General features: G+C 42.3%; 1 protein-coding gene across 6 annotated transcripts in view; it reads right to left on the bottom strand.

Annotated features, from left to right (window-relative positions):
* RASGEF1C (RasGEF domain family member 1C) overlaps window positions 1-20,655 on the bottom strand; it is a 101,023-nt gene that overhangs the window by 37,967 nt on the left and 42,401 nt on the right. For 3 of the 6 annotated variants that reach the window (XM_069590384.1, XM_069590385.1, XM_069590382.1), the window contains exons 2-3: window positions 8,732-8,888; window positions 345-587 (exon numbers count right to left, since the gene is read on the bottom strand). The exons of 2 other annotated variants lie outside the window; for them this stretch is intronic. The gene's annotated coding sequence lies outside the window, so the exon portion shown is untranslated. The remainder of the gene's footprint in view (window positions 1-344; window positions 588-8,731; window positions 8,889-20,655) is intronic. One more of the 6 variants, XM_069590387.1, reaches the window with a different exon arrangement.

Here is a 20,655-nt window from a genome sequence, read left to right as displayed (position 1 = left end):
GTTGGCATAAAAAGGCTGCCGTAAATGGAACTCTGAAGAACCCATGGAAGAAACACGTGCAGCTGGCCGGTGCAGCGCGTCCAGGGGACAGGAGAAGAGATGCTCTCTCAGGCATCCTTTCCTGAGTGGGCACTGGGTCTGGCCTGACCAAGGGGACAGAGGGAGAGAACACTCCTAGAAAGTGGCCCTGAAGAGCGCCCTTGCGCACTGAGAACAGGAAGAGAATCTCTCCTCTTCCGTTTATGCAGAGGAGCCGGTGAGAGTAACTACACAAAGCGCTCAGCACAGTACCGGGCACGGAGAAGAAAGGACCACCAGGCTCAGCCCTCCCCACGGGCACTCACCACCTGCAAGGGCCTAGGACACAATGTGAGTAGCAGTTCCAAATGCCAATGGAGATCTGTGCCCGAAGGCCTTGTTGACAGTACTTCTGTGCTTCTCCAGCTTGTCCAAGCTGGCTGTGACCTAATGGCCCGCTACCCTGGCTTTGTGGCTGGTGCTCCTGAAACCAGCTATCAATAGCTGCTGGCGATTATCCTTGTGGTGGGTCACAACTTCAAATCAGAGTCACTTCTGCCTTTGCTTTCCTGTGTAGGAGACATTTACACATTTACATATTTGAATTCCAATCTTTCTTCCCTCTCTTCCATTATATCTTTTTCAAAAATTGTTAAGCATACAGTTATTTGCTTAATGTAAAATTTGCCATTTTAACTTTTTTTTTTTGCTTTTTAAAACAATTTTCCTAAAATATCATTCACATACCATAGAGTCCACTCACTCAGTGAACAATTCAGTGTTTTAGTATATTCACACAGTTGCCCAACCTTCACCACAAGCTAATTTTAGAATACTTCTGTCACTCTCAGAAAAGAAACCCTCATCCCCTTAGCAGTTACTAGGCAATCAGCCACAAGCTGGTGGTCATCAAACAACCCCTAATCTACTTCCTTTTTCTCTGCAATGTAGTAATCTAAAAGCGTCCCAGAAGAGAAGTCCAGGTCCAGTGGTGTCACTGGTGTGCCTGGGTGCTAAGTCACTTCATGTCTGACTCTCTGCAACCCCAACTATAGCCTGCCAGCCTCCTCTGTCCATGGGATTCTCCAGGCAAGAATCCTGGAGTGGGTTGCCATGCCCTCCTCCAGGGAGTCTTCCCGACCCAGGGGTCAAACCCATGTCTCTTCTGCGTCCTGCACTGGCAGGTGGGTCCTTCCCCCCCCCCAATTAACTATTCTGAAGTGTACACTTCAGTGGCATTAACCATTTAGTTGCTCAATCATCACCACTATCCATTTCTAGAAAATTTCCATCTTCTCCAAATAAACCTCTATGTCCATCAAGCAATAACTCCCCATTCTCCACTCCCTCCAGGTCTTGGTCAGCACCGTTCCACTTTCTTCTCTAAGAACTTGACTATCCTAGCTACCTGTATAAATGGAATCACCTAGTGTTTGTCTTCCTGGAAGGCAGCTACGCTCCCCACTACACCACCCATGCTGCCCAGCAGTATTTGTCCTATTGGGACTGACTTACTTCACTTAGCGTGAGGTCGTCAAGGTTCATTCATGTTGTAGCATGTGTCAGAATTCCCTTTCTTTATGGCTGGATATTTATAATTACTCCCCTGTATGTTTGTACTATATTTTCTTTATTACCCTCGCTCTCACCGTCACCTCATCCATCAATGGATATTTGGGTGGCTCCCTCCTTTGTCACTCTGCTTTCCACAGCAGCTGTCCATTTTACATTCCTACCAGCAATGTAAAATAAAAGGGTTCCAATTTCTCCACGTCCATGCTAATATCAATTTTCTTTAGTTTTGATAGTAGCCACCATTAGGGTATAAAATGCCATCTTATCATGGTTTTGATTTTTATTTCCCTAATGATCAGTGATGTTAAACACATTTTCATGTACCTATTGGCCATTCATATACATCTTCCTTGGAGAAATGTCCAAGTTCTTGGCTAATTTTTGTATTAAGCTTTTTTTGTTGTTGTTGAGTTTGAAGAGTTCTTTATATATTCCAGATATTAATGCCTCACTAGTTTTGTGTTTTACAAATATTTTCCTCTTTTATGTGGGTTGCCTTTTCACTCTGACGACAGTGTTCTCTGATGCACCACAGTTTTTCATTTGGGTGAAGTCCAATTCATCTATTTTTCTCTTTTGTTCCCTGTGCCTTTGATGTCATATATAGGAAATCATTGCCAAATGCAAGGTCATGAAGTTTTTCCCGAGTGTTTCTTCTAAGAGCTCTATAGTTTCTGCTCTTATGTTTAGGTCTTTTATTCATTTTGCACTAATTTTTGCACATGGTGTTAGAAAACGGTCCAACTTTATTATTTGACATGTGGATATCCAGTTTTCGCAGCATCGTTTGGGAAAGGATTGTTCTTTGCCCATTGATTGGTTTTGGCATTCTTGTCAAAAATAGTTTGACTATACACTGTCATTTATTTCTGGGCTATCTATTCTATTCCATTGGTTCATGTGTTTGTCTTTACAACAATACCATACTGTTTTGATTACTCTGTAGTAAATTCTGAAATCAGGAGGTACAACTCCTACAACTTTGTTTTTCTATTTTAAGATTGTTTTGGCTATTCAGGGTTCTTTAAGATGCCAAATAAATCTTAGATAGTATTCTATTTCTGCAAAAAACACAATTGTAATTTTGATACAGGTTGCATTAAATCTGCAGATTGCTTTGGATAGTGTTAACATCTTAATAACATTAAGTCTTCCAATCCATGACACAGGTCGTCTCCATTTGTTGGTGCCATTTCTTTTAGTAAAGTTTTGTGGTTTCAGGGTATAAGTGTTTTGCCTCCTGGGCTAAATGGATTTGATTTCTCAATATAAGTTTCTGAGCTTATTCTTTTTGATGATATTGTAAATGGAGCTTTTCTCTTAATTTCCTTTTTGGATTATTCATTGTTAGTGTATAGATACACAACTAATTCTCTGGGGTTGATTTTGTATCCTGTTACTTGGCTGAATTTGTTAATTAGTTCTAACAGATTTTTTTTGTTTTGGTGTGCCATCTTTAGGGTTTTCTACATATAAGGTCATTCATTTGCAAACAGCTTTATATTTTTTGGGCTCCAAAATCACTGCAGATGGTGACTGCAGCCATGAAATTAAAAGTCACTTACTCCTTGGAAGAAAAGTTATGACCAACCTAGATAGTATATTCAAAAGCAGAGACATTACTTTGCCAACAAAGGTCCATCTAGTCAAGGCTATGGTTTTTCCTGTGGTCATGTATGGATGTTAGAGTTGGACTGTGAAGAAGGCTGAGTGCCAAAGAATTGACGCTTTTGAACTGTGGTGTTGGAGAAGACTCTTAGAGTCCCTTGGACTGCAAGGAGATCCAACCAGTCCATTCTGAAGGAGATCATCCCTGGGATTTCCTTGGAAGGAATGATGCTAAAGCTGAAACTCCAGCACTTTGGCCACCTCATGCGAAGAGTTGACTCATTGAAAAAGACTCTGATGCTGGGAAGGATTGGGGGCAGGAGGAGAAGGGGACGACAGAGGATGAGATGGCTGGATGGCATCACTGACTCGATGGACATGAGACTGAGTGAACTCTGGGAGTTGGTGATGGACAGGGAGGCCTGGCGTGCTGTGATTCATGGGGTCACAAAGAGTCGGACACGACTGAGCGACTGAACTGAACTGAACTGAATTTTACTTCTTTCTAATTTAGTTGCCTTTATTTCTTTTACTTGCTCTGGCTAGAAATTCTTGCAATATGTTGAACAGATTTAAAGCTATGTTGATGGCTAGAAATTCTTGCACAATGTTGAACAGAGTTAAAGCTATATTGAATACAATTAAAGCTATGGTTTTTCCAGTAGTCTTGTATGGATGTGAGAGTTGGACCATAAAGAAGGTTGAGCACCAAAGAAGTCTTACTTTCGAACTGTGGTGCTGGAGGACTCTTGAGAGTCCCTTGGACTGCAAGGAGATCAAACCAGTCAATCCTAAAGGAAATCAACCCTGAATGTTCATTGGAAGGATTGATGCTGATGCTGAAGCTCCAATACTTTGGCTACCTGATGCAAAGAACTGACTCACTGGAAAAAAACCTGGTCCTGGGAAAGACTGAGGACAGGAGGAGAAGGGAAAAACAGGGGATGAGATGGTTGGATGACTTCAACTCAATGGCCATGCGGTTGAACAAACTCCTGGAGAAAGTGAAGGACAGAGAAGCCTGGTGTTCCTCAGTCCATGGGATCCCAGATTTGGACATGATTTTGCCAGTGAACACCACCAACAACATGTTGAAAAGAATTGGCAAAAATTGGTATCCTTGTCTTGTTCCTGATCAGTGAGTATAATGTTAACTGGGTTTTTCATGAGTGGCTTTTATTATTGTAGAGGTACTTTCCTTCTATTCCTAGTTTGTTGAGTGTTTTTATCATTAAAGGATACTGGATGTGGTCAAATTATTTTTCTGCATCAATCAAAATGATTGTTTTCCTTCTTTCTCTTAATGCAATGTATTACATTAACTGACTTTAATATGTTGTGAAAGTGAAGTGAAGTCGCTCAGTCGTGTCTGACTCTTTGCGACCCGTGGACTCTAGCCCACCAAGCTCCTCCGTCCACGGGATTCTCCAGGCAAGGATACTTGAGTGGGTTGCCATTTCCTTCTCCAGGGGATCTTCTCGACCCAGGGATAGAACCCAGGTCTCCCACATTGCAGACAGACGCTTTAACCTCTGCTCCACCAGGGAGAGTCACCTTTTAATTCTAAGAATAAATCCCATTGGGTCCTTCTAATATGCTGCTGAATTCAATTTGATAGTATGTTGTAGAGGATTTTTGCATCAGTGTTCATGAGAAGTACTGGTCTAAAGTTTTCTTTTTCTGCAGTGTCTTTGTCTCGCTTTCACATCAGAAAAACACTGCTCTCATAGAATGAGAAAGTGTTCTCTCCCCTTTTTAAGAAAAGTTTGAGAAGGATTGGTGTTAATGCTTCTTTAAATGTTTGGTAGAAATCATCAGTGAAACCATCAGCTCCAGGGCTTTTCTTTGTCAGGAGGATTTTGATTACTGATTCAATCTCCTTACTAATTATAGGTTTATTTAGATTTTCTTTGTGATTCATTCTTTATTATTTATTTATTAATTTATTAATATTTTTTTTCTTTTTACAATACTGTATTGGTTTTGCCATACATTGACATGAATCCACCACGGGTGTACATGAGTTCCCAGTCCTGAATCCCCCTCCCACCTCCCTCCACATATCACCTCTCTGGGTTATTTAGATTTTCTTTGTGATTCATTCTTGATAGGTTTTGTGTTTCTAGGAATTTGTACATTTCATTGAGGTTATCCAATTTGTTCTCATACAATTGTTTACTGTACTTTCTAATACGCCTTTTTTATTTCTGTAGAATTGGAAGTAATGTCCCCACTTTCACTTCTAACTTTAGTAATTGAGTAGTTTCCTTTTTTATTGTCAATCTAGTTAAATGCTTGCCATTTCTGTTAATCTTTTTGAAGAGACAACCTTAGGTTTCATTGATTTTCTATAATTGTTTTCTATTCCACATTTTATTTACTTAGTTTCTGATCTTCATAAGTGCTTTCATTCTGCTATATTTGGGTTTAGATTGCTCTTCTTTTTCTAGTTTCTGATGGATACTTGTGCTATGTATTGAATTCTTGGTTGGCAATGTTTTTACTGTCAGAACTTGGACTATATCAACCCACTGCTTTCTGGCATTCAAGGTTTCTGATGAGAAATCTGAAAATAATCTTGTTGAGGGTCTCCTGTACGTGGCAATTGGCTTCTCCCATTGCTTTCAATGTTCTGTTTCTTATCTTTCACTATTTGGTTACAATGTGTCTCATCGTGTGTCTCTTTGAGTGTATTTCACTTGGAGGTTATTGAACTTCTTGAACATTTATAATCATGTTTTTCATCAAATTTGGGGAGTTTTCAACCATCATTTCCTCCAATAATCTCTATGCTCCTTTCTCTCTCTTTCTCTCTCTTTCTGGGAGCCTCACACTGTGTATGCTTGCTTATTTGTGTTCCCCAGGCCCCTTCAGCTCTGTTCACTTTTCTTCAGTATTTTCCCTTTAGTTCCTTTAGTTCTTAAGACTCAGTAATCTCAATCATCCTATCTTCAAGTACACTGATTTTTCTATCTGCTCAAATCTGCTTTGGAATGTATCTAGTGAATTTTTTATTTCAGGTACTATACTTTTCTGCTCCAAAATTTCTTTTGGTTCTTTCTTATGTTTTCCATCTCTTTATTGATATTTCTATTTTGTTTCTGAATAGTTTTCTTAACTGGTCACCTCATCTTTGTCGAATTAGTCTATCATCTGGTCTTTCTCAGGGATGGTTTGTGTTAGTTTTTTTTTTCTCCTTCCAATGGTCCATTTCTTTGTATGCCTTAAGATTTTTTAATTTGTTGTTGAAAACTGGATGTTTGAGTCTTGCAATGTAGTAACTGAAATCTGGAAATCAGATTTCCCCGGGGTTTCCTGTTTTTTTTTGTTGTTGTTGTTTTCAATTTCTGCAAGGTGCCTTTGTGTTGGGATCAGCCTAATGTGTAAGATTAAGATCTAAAATTCTGGATATTTTTGAACCTGCACCTTTCTACAGGCATGTACAGTAACTTTAAAAATTCTCCCCTACATGTGGCTGCTTATTAAGTAACAAATAAAAAGTCCTAATCCTTGAATGTCTGGTTCCCAAAAGAGGAATACAATAAAAAAGAAGAGAGGGGGTAACCAGACTCGGGCTCTTATATTCCCTGAAGCCTGTTCAGCTAGTTGGGATTGTTTAAGTTGGCTTGCTTCTGGATCTGTGCCTCCACAATCAGAAGCAATAAGTATAAAAGTTCAGGCCCCCAATATTTGGAGAACAAGGGCTTTATTGCCCACCCTGGCTCCCATAAACCATGGACAAACTGCTCACCATAGGCATGGCTGCCTGCCATGAGGCTGAAGGGCGGAGGATATTGTTAGCATATTCAGACCTGAAACTGACCAAAATTAATTAAGACTCACTGTTTAAGTCTTCCTCTTCTAGTTGCAAGCCTTTAAATAGACTCCAGAGTGTGAAAATAATTACATTAGACGGATTATGTTAGCTTTACTGTCATATAGATGGGGATGGAATCCTGGTACTTTCTACGCCACTATCTTCCCTGATGTCCCCCCATTATATCTTTAATTGAGTATTGCTAGTAGGTTTTGTATATGGATTTTTATACTTCATTAATTCTAATAGTCTTGGATTTTCCAGAAACCAACCATGGAAAAAACTCCAACAAAAACACTAGTGGGAACAAGCATCTTATATTGTTCCATTACTCCGTCAAGGCCACGTGTGCTCTGGGACAGAGATGAGGCTTGTAGGATGATGCTCCTGATCCCCTCGCAGCTTTTTGGGAGGGTTTGGGGCCACACAGTCCCTGAATCTGTGTGTATTCTGAAAGCCCCAGGCCTCCTCTTCCCCTGCTATGAGCTCTTGCCGCCCATGGGGGTGGGTGGGAGGGAGGCTCAACAGGGAGGAGATATATGTATACTTATAGCTGATTCACACTGATGTACAGCAGAAAGCAACACAACATTGTAACGCAGTTCTCCAATTAAAAATAACTGTAAAAGAAAGAAAGAAAGAGAAACCCATCTAGATGGCCTCTTCGGGCCCATATTTCAGTTTTACTTCCCTCTGTGCATGGCTATCTGAAGCTCTAAGAAGAGCTCTAAATTCCAAGCTTTTCTCACAGGGTCCAGGCAGGACCTGCTCCCCAGGTAGGGCATCTGGAGCCTCTGCTGGCCCATGGTATGATTGAGAGAGTCAAGTGGGCATCTCTGGGATTGGGACTGATTGGGAAGGAACAGGGAAAGTCTGTGTCCTAGGGGAAGGGGAGCTAAACTTGGGGCTGTTTCAAGGGTCCTGGATCAAGTACTTGCCCCATCTGATCCAGACAGGTTCTGACCCTCAGGGGTTTCACTTCAAGAAGAAACAGATTCTACATCAGGCTTTACGTGTCTTTTGTTCTCACATGTCACTTAATCCTTAAAATGACCATATGGGAATGACCGTCCACTTCCATAGGTGAGCAAATCTGGGCCCTACAAGGTAAAGTAGAGTGGACAAGGTTACCAGCTAGTAACTATTACCCAGATTCCAGACTCCGGACCCAGCTCCTACCCCTGGCCCTGGGAAGGAGATTGGCAAATGCTGAGTGGAAGACAGACAGAGCTCAGAGATTTAGCAGGGGAGCTATGCTCAGAGGCTGAGAGCTTGAGGATGGCAACCTGATTACTGGGAATTTCAGCATGGCCCAGCCTCCAGCTGGCAGGAAACCCCCTGAGCAGCCCCTAAAGGACTCAGCTCAAGAAGAGGTTGCAGCATATGGCCAAGCCCTTCCCCTACCCTCACTGGAACCTCACAGGAGGTAAGGGTCCAACTGAGGTAGGGGCCTGGACTATGCCATCTCACACTTGGCTGCTCTGAGCTATGGCAGCATCTTGTCCAAGGCCCAACAAACTCTGTGGTCCTCCTTCCCTCCCTCCCTAAACAAAGCCTGGAGCTGCGATACTCATCTCTTTTCAGTTTGGGTCTCATGAAGGGCTCCTTCCTGTTCTCTACTGTTTGAAGGGATACTGTGAGGGTGCTTGAGTCTCCCCCAGACCTGAGCCCAGAGGTTGCACTTACCCAGCATGGGAATGCACCTGGCCTTACCTTTGGGAGGCCAGCCAACATACTTGACTGTGAGGAGAGGACTGGCGTGGGTTGCTTTTGTGTTCCATACGGCCCTCAACTTGCTGACAGAGCCTGCTGCTTCCGTATCTTGGGGAGCTAGGGTTTCTGAAATCCCAGGCCTCAGCTTGCAGGCAGTCTGTGGAGTGCAGGTTGACAGCACCAATACTTACCACAGGTCAGTAAGTAAAAACGGAGCCTTTCAAAAAGGGAAAGTTGGTCTCTCTCTTGCTCCATAATCCACCTGGTCAGTTCCTTACTCTTAGTCTATAACTTTGACTGTTTCCTGAGGACATACTTCTAGAAGGGACATAATTGGGCTGAAAGACACCAGTCCTTATTAGGGAATCAAACTACATTGGCCAGTTGCTCTCCCAAACTACAGTGAAGTGCTTTTGTTTTACCCTTCTAACCGCCATGCTTCCTTACTTCCAGGAACCACTTATCCCCACTGGCTAGAACCTGGTTAGGGAGGGGTGGGGCTAGTAGGGGGTAAAAAGGGTACTGGGGAATGAAAGTGAATAGAAGCGACAGAGCAGCCCCCTCTCACTGCTCAAACTTCTGCTGCATGTCCAGTGCCTGCCTGACACCTCAGTCTTGCCAGGCTGAGACACTGCGGAGAGCCCTGTGTCTCCCAAGGCTTGGTCACGGCCTCACTTGCAAGTTCCCCAGAAAGGGTCTTGTCACCTCAGGAAGTCAGACCGTGACCCAAGACTCCTCCACTCACCTCCTCCAGTAGCTCCCTCATCCCATCCCTGAGCAAGGGACCCACCCAGGTTATCCAACCAGAGTAAACATAGGGCCATGCTTGGAGACCACCACAGAGATGTTCTCCTGATACTCTTTCCTCTTAAACACAAAAGATTCTTCAAACGCATCTACAATTTAAATAAGAATTACTTTTATTATTATAACAATAAGAGTGAACATCTGTGGACTTCTACCCAGGCTAAGAAAAAGACAATTTCCAGTACCATTAAATCCCTATGCACTTTCCCTGATAAATCAGGTTACTCCCTAACCTTTAGGCAAAAACCATCCTAGTTTTCATGTGAATTGTTCCCTTGCTTTGCTTTATAGCATCTTGTGCGTCTACCCCAAGCAGCATACTTCTTAGTCTTAAAATCGGAGGGAAAGCACACTCTGGCCATGCAAGGAAACAGCAGCACTGCCCTCATTGGGCAGAGGCTGCTGGAGGAGGTGAGTGGAGGCGTCTTGGGTCATGGTCTGACTTGGGTCATGGTCCAAATTCCACTATCCTGGAACAGTTTTCACCATCCTCCAAAGGATTCCCTCATCATTTCTCTTGTGTTGGGTCTCCTGCTTTCTGTGGCTCATGTCTTCTTTTCTCATTTATTTCCTCATTTTGATGGAGCTCATCCTCCAGTAGCTTCTTGAGAAAGAGTGCTTAGGAAACAAACCCGAATTGTAGGACACCCAACTGGTGTCAGAAAAGCTGTGAGTGTGAAAGTAAAGGAGAAATGCACACTGGATCATCTCAGATCACAGCATAGGTCTGTGCTTTGGAGGCCTTAGACATTTCATCACCAGGATTATTTTCTCACAGTCTTTGATACCTACCGAAATTCTCATGTCTGTTTATTTACTTACTTCTTCTCTGCTTCCCTATAAGATCAAGAACCCTGGAACAGTCTTTCATGTCCACTGCATCATCCCCAGTGCCTGAACTGTGCTTAGGCACATGGTTGTTGCTGTTCAGTCACGAAGTCATGCCTGACTCTTTGTGACCCTGTGGACTGCAGCATGCCAGGCTTCCCTATCCTTCACTATCTCCAGGAGTTTTCTCAAACTCATGTCCATTGAGTCAGTGATGCCATCCAACCATCTCTTCCTCTGTCTCCCCCTTCTCCTCCTGCCTTCAATCTTTCCCAGCATCAGAGTCCTTTTCAATGACTCAACTCTTCACATCAGGTGGTCAAATTATTGGAGCTTCAGCTTCAGCATCAGTCCTTCCAATGAATGTTCAGGGTTGATTTCCTCTAGGATTGATTGGCTGGATCTCCTTGCAGTCCAAGGGACTCTCAAGAGTCTTCTCCAGCACCACAGTTCGAAAGCATGACTTCTTCGGCACTCAACCTTCTTTATGGTCCAACTCTACATCCATACATGACTAATGGAAAAACCATAGCAGTGACTATACCCCCAGACACATCTAAAATGAAAAAATGAGTAAGTGGATGGATGACTATTAGATCCTGGTCCTATTTTGGCCACTGATATATGGTGTAGCCTGGGATGGAATGCTTCCCTCCTCTGGGCCTCATTTTCTCACTGAATTGGTGGGACTGGAGTGGGAAGGTACCTGACCTTGTCTAGCTCTGGTCTGCACAGGGGCGTGAGGACTGCCCAGTGTCAACAGCAACCTGGCTTCCTGCCCACAGCTCCTGCTTTCTTTCTGAAAATCAGGATGTTTGTGCACCTCTAGATTCCTCCATCTTTCTGGGCCACAGAGGTCCCATGTAGAGGCTGGGAATTTACCTCTGAGTCTCAAAGTGCCAGGTGAGAATACAGGTGGACCAGGAGGTGGAGAAGTTGAGGCCCAGAGAGGGAACACTTGCATTACAGGTCCAAGCTCTGACTCCCAATTTGGAGGATTCCCAGTCCTCGGTAGTGGAAGGAGGGACTACAGACCACAAGCCACCATGCCTGGCAGACTGAGGTGAGTCTCAGATTCTTCCTAGAGCCAAAAACAGAACTATCTTCCTGACTTAGATCTCCTCTGTGTCACCCTGAACAACTCAAAGCCAAACAGCATTTCATTAGTAACGTTTGGTAATCAGTGGAGCTTCTTTACAGGCATGCATTGTCATAAATAGATTCTTGGTTTTTTACTACTCATATTTCGGTGCTTTAAACTATTCTAGTTCCTTTGCCTTTTCATATACATTTCAGAATGACCTTGTCTATACCTACAACAAATCCTGCTGGGATTTTGATTGGAACTGTAGCAAATCTGTAGATTCATTCGGGGAGAACTGATGGCTTTACTATGTTGAGTGTTCCCCGTGGGCACAGTCTATTTTTAATGTCACTGATTTCTACATTTCTAATATTCCCTTCCCTCTGTTTGCTTTGGTTCTATCTTGTTCTTCTTTGTCTAGTTTCTTAAGGTGAACGTTTTAATTATTGATGTAAGGCTTTCTTCCCTTCTAATGTGAGAATTTAATGCTATCAATTCTTTTAGGCATATCCCACAAATTTTGATATTTTCATTCTCATTCAGCAAAAAATATTTCCTAATTTCTCTTCAGATTTCCCCTCTTAACTTACCTACAAATTACTTAGAAACATGTTGTTTAATTTCTAAGTGTTTTGGAGACTTTTCTGTTCAGTTCAATTTGGTTGCTCAGTGGTGTCCGACTCTTTGTGACCCCATGAACCGCAGCACGCCAGGCCTCCCTGTCCATCACCAACTCCCGGAGTCCACCCATACCCATGTCCATCAAGTCGGTGATGCCATCCAACCATCTCATCCTCTGTTGTCCCCTTCTCCTTCTGCCCTCAATCTTTCTCAGCATCAGGGTCTTTTCAAATGAGTCAGCTCTTCTCATCACGTGGCCAAAGTATTGGCATTTCAGCTTCAACATCAGTCCTTCCAATGAACACCCAGGACTGATCTCCTTCAGAATGGACTGGTTGGGTCTCCTTGCAGTCCAAGGGACTCTCAAGAGTCCTCACCAACACCACAGTTCAAAAGCATCAATTCTTCGGCGCTCAGCTTTCAGAGAAGACAATGGCAACCCACTCCAGTACTCTTGCCTGGAAAATCCCATGGATGGAGGAGTCTGGTAGGCTGCAGTCCATGGGTTGCTAAGAGTGGGACACGACTGAGCAACTTCACTTTCACTTTCATGCATTGGGGAAGGAAATGGCAACCCACTCCAGTGTTCTTGGCTGGAGAATCCCAGGGACTGGGGAGCCTGGTGGGCTGCCATCTATGGGGTCGCACAGAGTCGAACATGACTGAAGAGACTTAGCAGAAGCGACTTAGCAGCAGCAGCAGCAACTTTCTTTATAGTTCAACTCTCACATCCATATATGACCACTGGAAAAACCATAGCCTTGACTAGACGGACCTTTGTTGGCAAAGTAATGTCTCTGCTTTTTAATATGCTGTCTAGGTTGGTTATAACTTTCCTTCCAAGTAGTAACCATCTTTTAATTTCTGTTACTGTTCTATATTTGATTTCCAATATAATTCATTTATGGTCAGAAGACATAATTTGTAGTGCAATGCTTTTATGCTTGTTAAGATGTGTTTTATGATCCAACATAATATATCTTGGTGAATATTCCATGTGCATCTGAAAAGAAAGTGTATTCTGTGGCTGGGTGAAGTGTTGTGTAAACATCAATGAGACCCAGCTGCTTGATGGCACTGTTCAGTTCTGCATCCTTGCTCATTTCTGTTGACTAGTTCTAATGTTTAGTGAGAGAGAATCTTTGAGGTCCATAAGTAAAATATATTTGTGGATTTGTCTATTTTGCCTTTCAGTTCTTTCAGTTTTGCTTCATGTATTTTAATGTTCTGCTGTTAGAAGCATACACATTTAGGACTGTTATGTACTCTTTGTAAACTGATCTTCTTATCATCATATAATATCCTTCTTTATCTTTGGTAAGTTTCTGAAGTTTACTGTTATTAATATTGCTACTCTAGATTTCTTTTGATTAATATTTTCATGGTGTACCCTTTACCATTCTTTTTCTTTAAATCTAACTAAGTCATTATACAGTTGACCCTTTAACAATGCAGGGTTTTGGTGGTGCTGACCCTCCATGTAGTCAAAAATCCATGTTTAACTTTACAGTCAGCACTGCATTTCTGTAGTTCTGAATATGCAGTTCTGCACTTATGGATTCAAAGCACCATTGATTGTATAGCACTGTAGTATGTATGTACTGGGAAATCATCCACACAGAAGTGGCCCTTTACAGTTCAAATCTGTGTTGTTCAAGGATCAACTATATTTGAAATAAGTTTTTACTTAGGGAGCAAATTTGGAAAACTTGGCAGTGGCCACAGGACTGCGAAAGGTAAGTTTTCATTCCAATCCCAAAGAAAGGCAATGCCAAAGAATGCTCAAATTACTGCACAATTGCACTCATCTCACACACTAGCAAACTAATTCTCAAAGTTCTCCAAGCCAGGCTTCAACAGTATGTGAACCGTGAACTTCCAGATGTTCAAGCTGGATTCAGAAAAGGTAGAGGAACCAGAGATCAAATTGCCAATATTTGTTGGATCATTGAAAAAGCAAGAGAGTTCCAGAAAAATATCTATTTCTGCTTTATTGACTATGCCAAAGTCTTTGACTGTGTGGATCACAATAAACTGGAAAATTCTGAAAGAGATGGGAACACCAGACCACCTGACCTGCCTCCTGAGAAATCTGTATTCAGGTCAAGAAGCAACAGTTAGAACTGGACATGAATAACAGACTGGTTCCAAATCAGGAAAGGAGTACATCAAGGCTGTATATTGCCACCCTGCTTATTTAACTTATATGCAGAATACATCATGAGAAACGCCGGGCTGGATGAAGCACAGCTGGATCAAGATTGCTGGGAGAAATATTAATAACCTCAGATATGCAGATGACACCACCCTTATGGCAGAAAGTAAAGAGGAACTAAAGAGCCTCTTGATGAAAGTGAAAGAGGAGAGTGAAAAAGTTGGCTTAAAAGTCAACAATCAGAAAAGTAAGATCAATAAAAACAAAAGAACAATAAGAAAACTAAGATCTGGTCCAGTCACTTCATGGCAAATAGATGGGGAAACAATGGAAATGGTGACAGACTTTATTTTGGGGGGCTCCAAAATCACTGCAGATGGTCACTACAGCCATGAAATTAAAAGACACTTGCTTCTTGGAAGAAAAGTTATGACCAACCTAGACAGCATGTTAAAAAGAAGAGACATTACTTTGCCAACAAAGTAATGTCAAAGCTAGTCAAAGCTGTTTTTTCCAGTAGTCATGTATGGAAGTGAGAGTTGGACTATAAAGAAAGCTGAGCACTGAAGAATTGATGCTTTTGAACTGTCGTGTTAGAGAAGACTCTTGAGAGTCCCTGGGACAGCTAGGAGATCCAACCAATCCATTCTAAAGGAAATCAGTCCTGAATATTCATCAGAAGGACTGATACTGAAGCTGAAACTCCAATACTCTGGCCACCTGAGGCAAAGAACTGATTCATTTGAAAAGACCCTGATGCTGGAAAGATTGAGGGCGGGAGGAGAAGGGGACAACAGAGGATGAGATGGTTGGATGGCATCACCAACTCAATGGACATGAGTTTGAGTAAATTCTGGGAGTTTGTGATAGACAGGGAGGCCTGGCATGATGCGGTCCATGGGGTCAGAAAGAATCGGACACAACAGAGTGACTGGAATGAACTGAACTGAACTGAACTTAGGGAGCATAAAATTGGATCATGAAAAAAATCCATTCTGACAATTTCTGTCTGTTAATTGGTATGCTTAGACTGTTTATAATTAATGTTTTAATTGATGTGTTTGGATAAGGGCTAACATTTTATACTTTTTTAGACATGCTTTATTTTCAGAGTAGTTTTAGGTTTATAGAAACCATTTTTTTCTCTATGTTGCCTCCATTTTAACTCTATTTCTCCTTTTCTGCCTTTTTGGAATTATTTGAACATTTTTAAATATTCTATTTTAATTTATCTGTTTGGCTTTTTACTGTATCTCTTTGTATTGTTTTTCAAAGGTTGAACTAAGGATTACAATACACGAGCATATCTTGGAGATATTGTGGGTTTGGTTACAGACCACCAAAATAAAGAAAATATTGCATGAAGTGAGTCACGTGAAATTTTTTGGTTCCCTAGTACATATAGAAGCTATGTTTACACTGTAGTCTCTTAAGTGTCCAACAGCATTATGTCAAAAAATGTACATACCTTAATTTTAAAAAGATGTCATTATTAAAATATGCTAACCATCATCTAAGCCTTCAGTAAGTCGTAATTTTTTTTGCTGATTGAAGGTCTTATCTCATTGCTGATGGCTGCTAAATAATTAGGGTGATGATTGTTGCAGGTTGAGGTGGCTGCAGCAATTTCTTAAAATAAGACAACAATGAAGTTTGCCACATTGATTGACACATCTGTGTTACTTCCTCCACTGAAGTCCTGAATTCCTCAAAGTTATCCATGAGGGTTGGAAACAACTTTTGTCCAAACCCCTGTCAATGTTAATATTTTGACCTCTTTACACAAATCACAAAAGTTCTTAATGATATCTAGAATGGTGAATCCTTTCCAGAAGGTTTTCAATTTACTCTGTCCAGATCTATCAGAGGAAACACTGTTGATGGTGGTGATAGCCTTACAAAAGGGGCTTCCCAGGTGGTGCAGCGGTAAAGAATCCACCTGCCAATACAGGAGATACACGAGACAAGGGTTTGACCCCTGGGTCAGGAAGATCCGTGGAGAAGAAAATGGCTACCCACTCCAGTATGCTTGCCTGGAAAACTTCCTGAACAGAGGAGCCTGGCGGGCTATAGTCCCTGGGGTCACCAAGAGTCAGACACAACTGAGTGACTGAGCAGACACACAGCCTTACAAAACATGTTTCTTAAAGTGTAAGACTTGAAAGTTGAAATTACTCCTTGGTCCATGGTTGCAGAATGAATCCTGTGTCAGGAAGCATGAAAACAACATTATTCTTATTGTACATCTCCATCAGAGCTTCTGGGTGGCCAAGGGCATTGTCAGTGAGCAGTAATATTTTCAAAGGAATCTTTTTTTCTAAGCGGTAGGTCTCAACAATGGGCTTAAAATATTCAGTAATCCATGATGTAGACAGATGTGCTGTCATCCAGGTTTTGTCGTTTCACTGATACAACACACACAGAGTAGATTCAGCGTGGTTCTTAAGGGCCCTAGGATTTGGGAGAGGGGTAAATGAGCATTTGGCAGAATAGAAGGATGTGTGCTCATCTTCTGTGAAAACATCAAATCCGCAACTAGCTTTTGAACAATCATCAATAGGAGAATGCCGGAACCCACCAAAAAAAATATACCCTATGTCCAAAGGCAAAGGAGAAGCTGCAACAAGACGGTAGGAAGAGGGCAATTGCATTTAAAATCAAACCTCATACCTGCCAGAGACACCCAGAGGGCGCAAACAAAACCTTGTGTGCACCAGGACCCAGGGAAAGGAAGCAGTGATCCCCACAAGAGACTGAGCCAGACCTGCCTTTGAGTGTCTCCTGCAGAGGCACAGGTCAGCAGTGGCCGGCCACAGGGACAGGGGCTCTGGCTGCAGTAGACCTGGGAGGCGCATTGTCTGGCATAAATCCTCTTGGAGGAGGTCACCATTAGCCCCACCAGTGTTCTTGCCTGGAGAATCCCAGGGACGGGGGAGCATGGTGGGCTGTCGTCTAGGGGTCACAGAGAGTTGGACACAACTGAAGTGACTTAGCACCAGCAGCAGAGCCGCTGAGCAGGCGACCCACAAACCAGAGAACAATTATCTCAAAGAAGTTCTCACACTGTTGTGAAAGTTCAAGGCCCCACACTGATTTCCCAACCTGGGGCTCCGGCAAAGGGACTGAGAGCCCACAGGGAATCTGACTTTGAAGGCCAGTGCCATTTGAATACACAACTTCCACAGGACCGGGGCAACAGAGACTCACAAACAAAACCTTGTGTGTACCAGGACCCAGGAGAAGGGAGCAGTGACCCCACAAGAGACTGAGCCAGATTTGCCTGTGAGTGTTCAGGAGTCGCTGGTAGGGGTGTAGGTTGACAGTGGCCTGCCACAGAGTCAGTGACATTAACTGTCACAGTCCTTTTGAAGGAGGCTGCCATTACCCTACTATAGTTTGGCCTCAGGCCGAACTACAGGGACGTAACATAACCTCATCCACCAGCAGAAAACTGGATTAAAGTTTTACTGAGAATGGCCTGTCCCCCAAAGCAAGACCCAGTCTTCCCCACAGCCAGTCCCTCCCATCAGGAAGCTTCCATAAGCCTCTTGTCCTCTCCATCAGAGGGCAGACAGAATGAAAACCACAACCACAGAAAACTAACCAAGTTGATCACATGGATCACAGCCTTGTCTAATTCAGTGAAACTATGAGCCATGCTGCGTAGGGCCACCCAGGCTGGACAGGTCATGGTGGAGAGTTCTGACAAAATGAGGTCCACTGGAGAAGGGAATGGCAAACTACTTCAGCATTCTTGCCTTGAGAACCCCATGAACAGTATGAAAAGGCAAAAATATATGACACTGAAAGATGAACTCCCCAGGTTGGTTGGTGCCCAATATGCTATTGGAAAAGAGCAGAGAAATAACTCCGGATGGAATGAAGAGGCTGAGCCAAAGCGGAAACAGTGCCCAGTTGTAGATGTGTCTGGTGGTGAAAGTAAAGTCCGATGCTATAAAGAACAATATTGCATAGGAACATGGAATGTTAGGTCTATCAAGGTAAATTGGAAGTGCTCAAACAGGAGATGGCAAGACTGAACATCAACATTTTAGGAAAGAGTGAACTGAAATGAACTGGAATGGGTTAATTTAATTCAGATGACCACTGTATCTATTACTATGGGCAAGAATCCCATAGAAGAAATGGAGTACCCCTTGTAGTCAACAAAAGTCTGAAACGCAGTACTTGGGTGCAATCTCAAAAATGATATAATGATCTCGGTTCATTTCCAAGGCAAACCATTCAATGTCACAGTAATCCAAATCTATGCCCCGACAACTAATGCTGAAGAAGCTGAGGTTGAATTGTTCTATGAAGGCATACAAGACCTTCTAGAACTAACACCAAAAAAGATGTCCTTTTCATCCTAGGGGACTGGAATGCAAAAGGAGGAAGTCAAGAAACACCTGGAGTAACAGGGAAGTTTGGTCTTGGAGTACAAAATGAAGCAGGGCAAAGGCTAACAGAGTTTTGTCAAGAGAATACACTGGTTATAGCAAACACCCTCTTCCGAACAACATAAGAGAAGATTCTACAATGGACATCACCAGATGGTCAATACCGAAATCAGATTGATTATGTTACTTGCAGCCAAAGATGTAGAAGCTCTATACAGTTGGCAAAAACAAGATTGGGAGCTGATTGTGTCTCAGATCATGAACTCCTTATTACAAAATTTAGACTTTAATTGAAGAAAGTAGGGAAAACCACTAGACCATTCAGGTGCGACCTAAATCAAATCCCTTACAATTATACAGTGGAAGCGACAAATAGATTCAAGAGATTAGTCTGAGAGACAGAGTTCCTGGAGAACTATGGAAAGAGGTTCATAACACTGTCCAGGAGGCAGTGATCAAAACCACCCCAAGAAGAAGAAATGCAACAAGGCAAAATGGTTGTCCGAGGAGGCCTTACAAAGCCGAGTAAAGAAGAGAAACTAAAGGCAAAGGAGAAAAGGAAAGATATACCCATCTGAATGCAGAGTTCTAAACAATAGTAAGGAGAGATAAGAAAACCTTCCTAAATGATCAGTGCAAAGAAATAGAGGAAAACAATAGAATGGGAAAGACTAGAGTTCTCTTCAAGAAAATTAGAGATACCAAGGGAATATTTCATGCAAAGATGGGCACAATAAAGGACAGAAATGGTATGGACCTAACAGAAGCAGAAGATATTAAGAAGAGGTGGCAAGAATACACAGAGGAACTAAACAAAAAGGATCCTAATGACCTGGATAACCACGATGGTGTGATCACTCACCTAGAGCCAGACATCCTGGATGTGAAGTCAAGTGGGCCTTAGGAAGCATCACTGTGAACAAAGGTAGTGGAGGTGATGGATTCCAGCTGAGTTATTTCAAATCCTAAAAGATGATGCTGTGCCTAAAAGAAAGTGCTGCACCCAATATGCCAGAAAATTTGGAAAACTCAGCAGGGTCCACAGGACTGGAAAAGGTCAGTTTTCATTCCAATCCCAAAAAAGAGCAATCCCAAAGAATGCTCAAACTACCACACAATTGCACTCATTTCACATGCTAGCAAAGTAATGCAAAAAATCCTTCAAGCTAGGCTTCAACAGTAAGTGAACCAAGAATCTCCAGACATTCAAGCTGGATTTAGAAAAGGCAGAGGAACCAGAGATCAAATTGCCAGCATCTGTTTTATCATAGACAAAGAGAATTGCAGAAAAACATCTACTTGTGCTTCATTGACTACGTAAAAGCCTTTGACTGTGTGGATCACAACAACTGTGGAAAGTTCTTAAAGGGATTGGAATACCAGGTCACCTTACCTGCCTCCTGAGAAACCTGTGTGCAGGTCAAAAAGCAACAATTATAACCAGACATGGAACAACGAACTGGTTCAAAATTGGGAAAGGAGTACGTCAAGGCTGTATATTGTCACCCTGCTTATTTAAATTATATGCACAGTAAATTATGTGAAATGTCAGACTGAATGAAGCACAAGCTGGAATCAAGATTGCAGGAGAAGTATCAATAACCTCAGATATGCAGATGACACCACCCTTATGGCAGAAAGTGAAGAGGAACTAAAGGGCCTCTTGATGAAGGTGAAATAGGGGAGTGACGAGCTGGCTTAAAACTCAACATTCAAAAAACTAAGATCATGGCATCCAGTCCCATCACTTCATGGAAAATAGATGGAGAAACAGTGGAAACAGTGACAGCCTTTATTTTCTTGGGCTTCAAAATCACATCTCTCAGCCTTCATAGAACTGAAGTGAGTTATGGTCTTGCTCTGGATTAGGCTTTGGCTTATGGAAATGTTGTGACTGGTTTGATCTTCTGTCTAGAACACTAAAATTTCTCCATATTAGTCATAGGGTTATTTCACTTTTGTATCATTTGTGTGTTCACTGGAGTAGTACTTTTCATTTCCTTCAAGAACTTTCCCGTTGCATTAACTA

Source organism: Ovis canadensis, chromosome 5, assembly GCF_042477335.2.
Source record: "Ovis canadensis isolate MfBH-ARS-UI-01 breed Bighorn chromosome 5, ARS-UI_OviCan_v2, whole genome shotgun sequence".
NCBI lineage: Eukaryota > Metazoa > Chordata > Mammalia > Artiodactyla > Bovidae > Ovis > Ovis canadensis.
The sequence above is the reverse complement of the archived record's forward strand: the minus strand, read 5'-3'. Positions and strand labels throughout refer to the sequence as shown.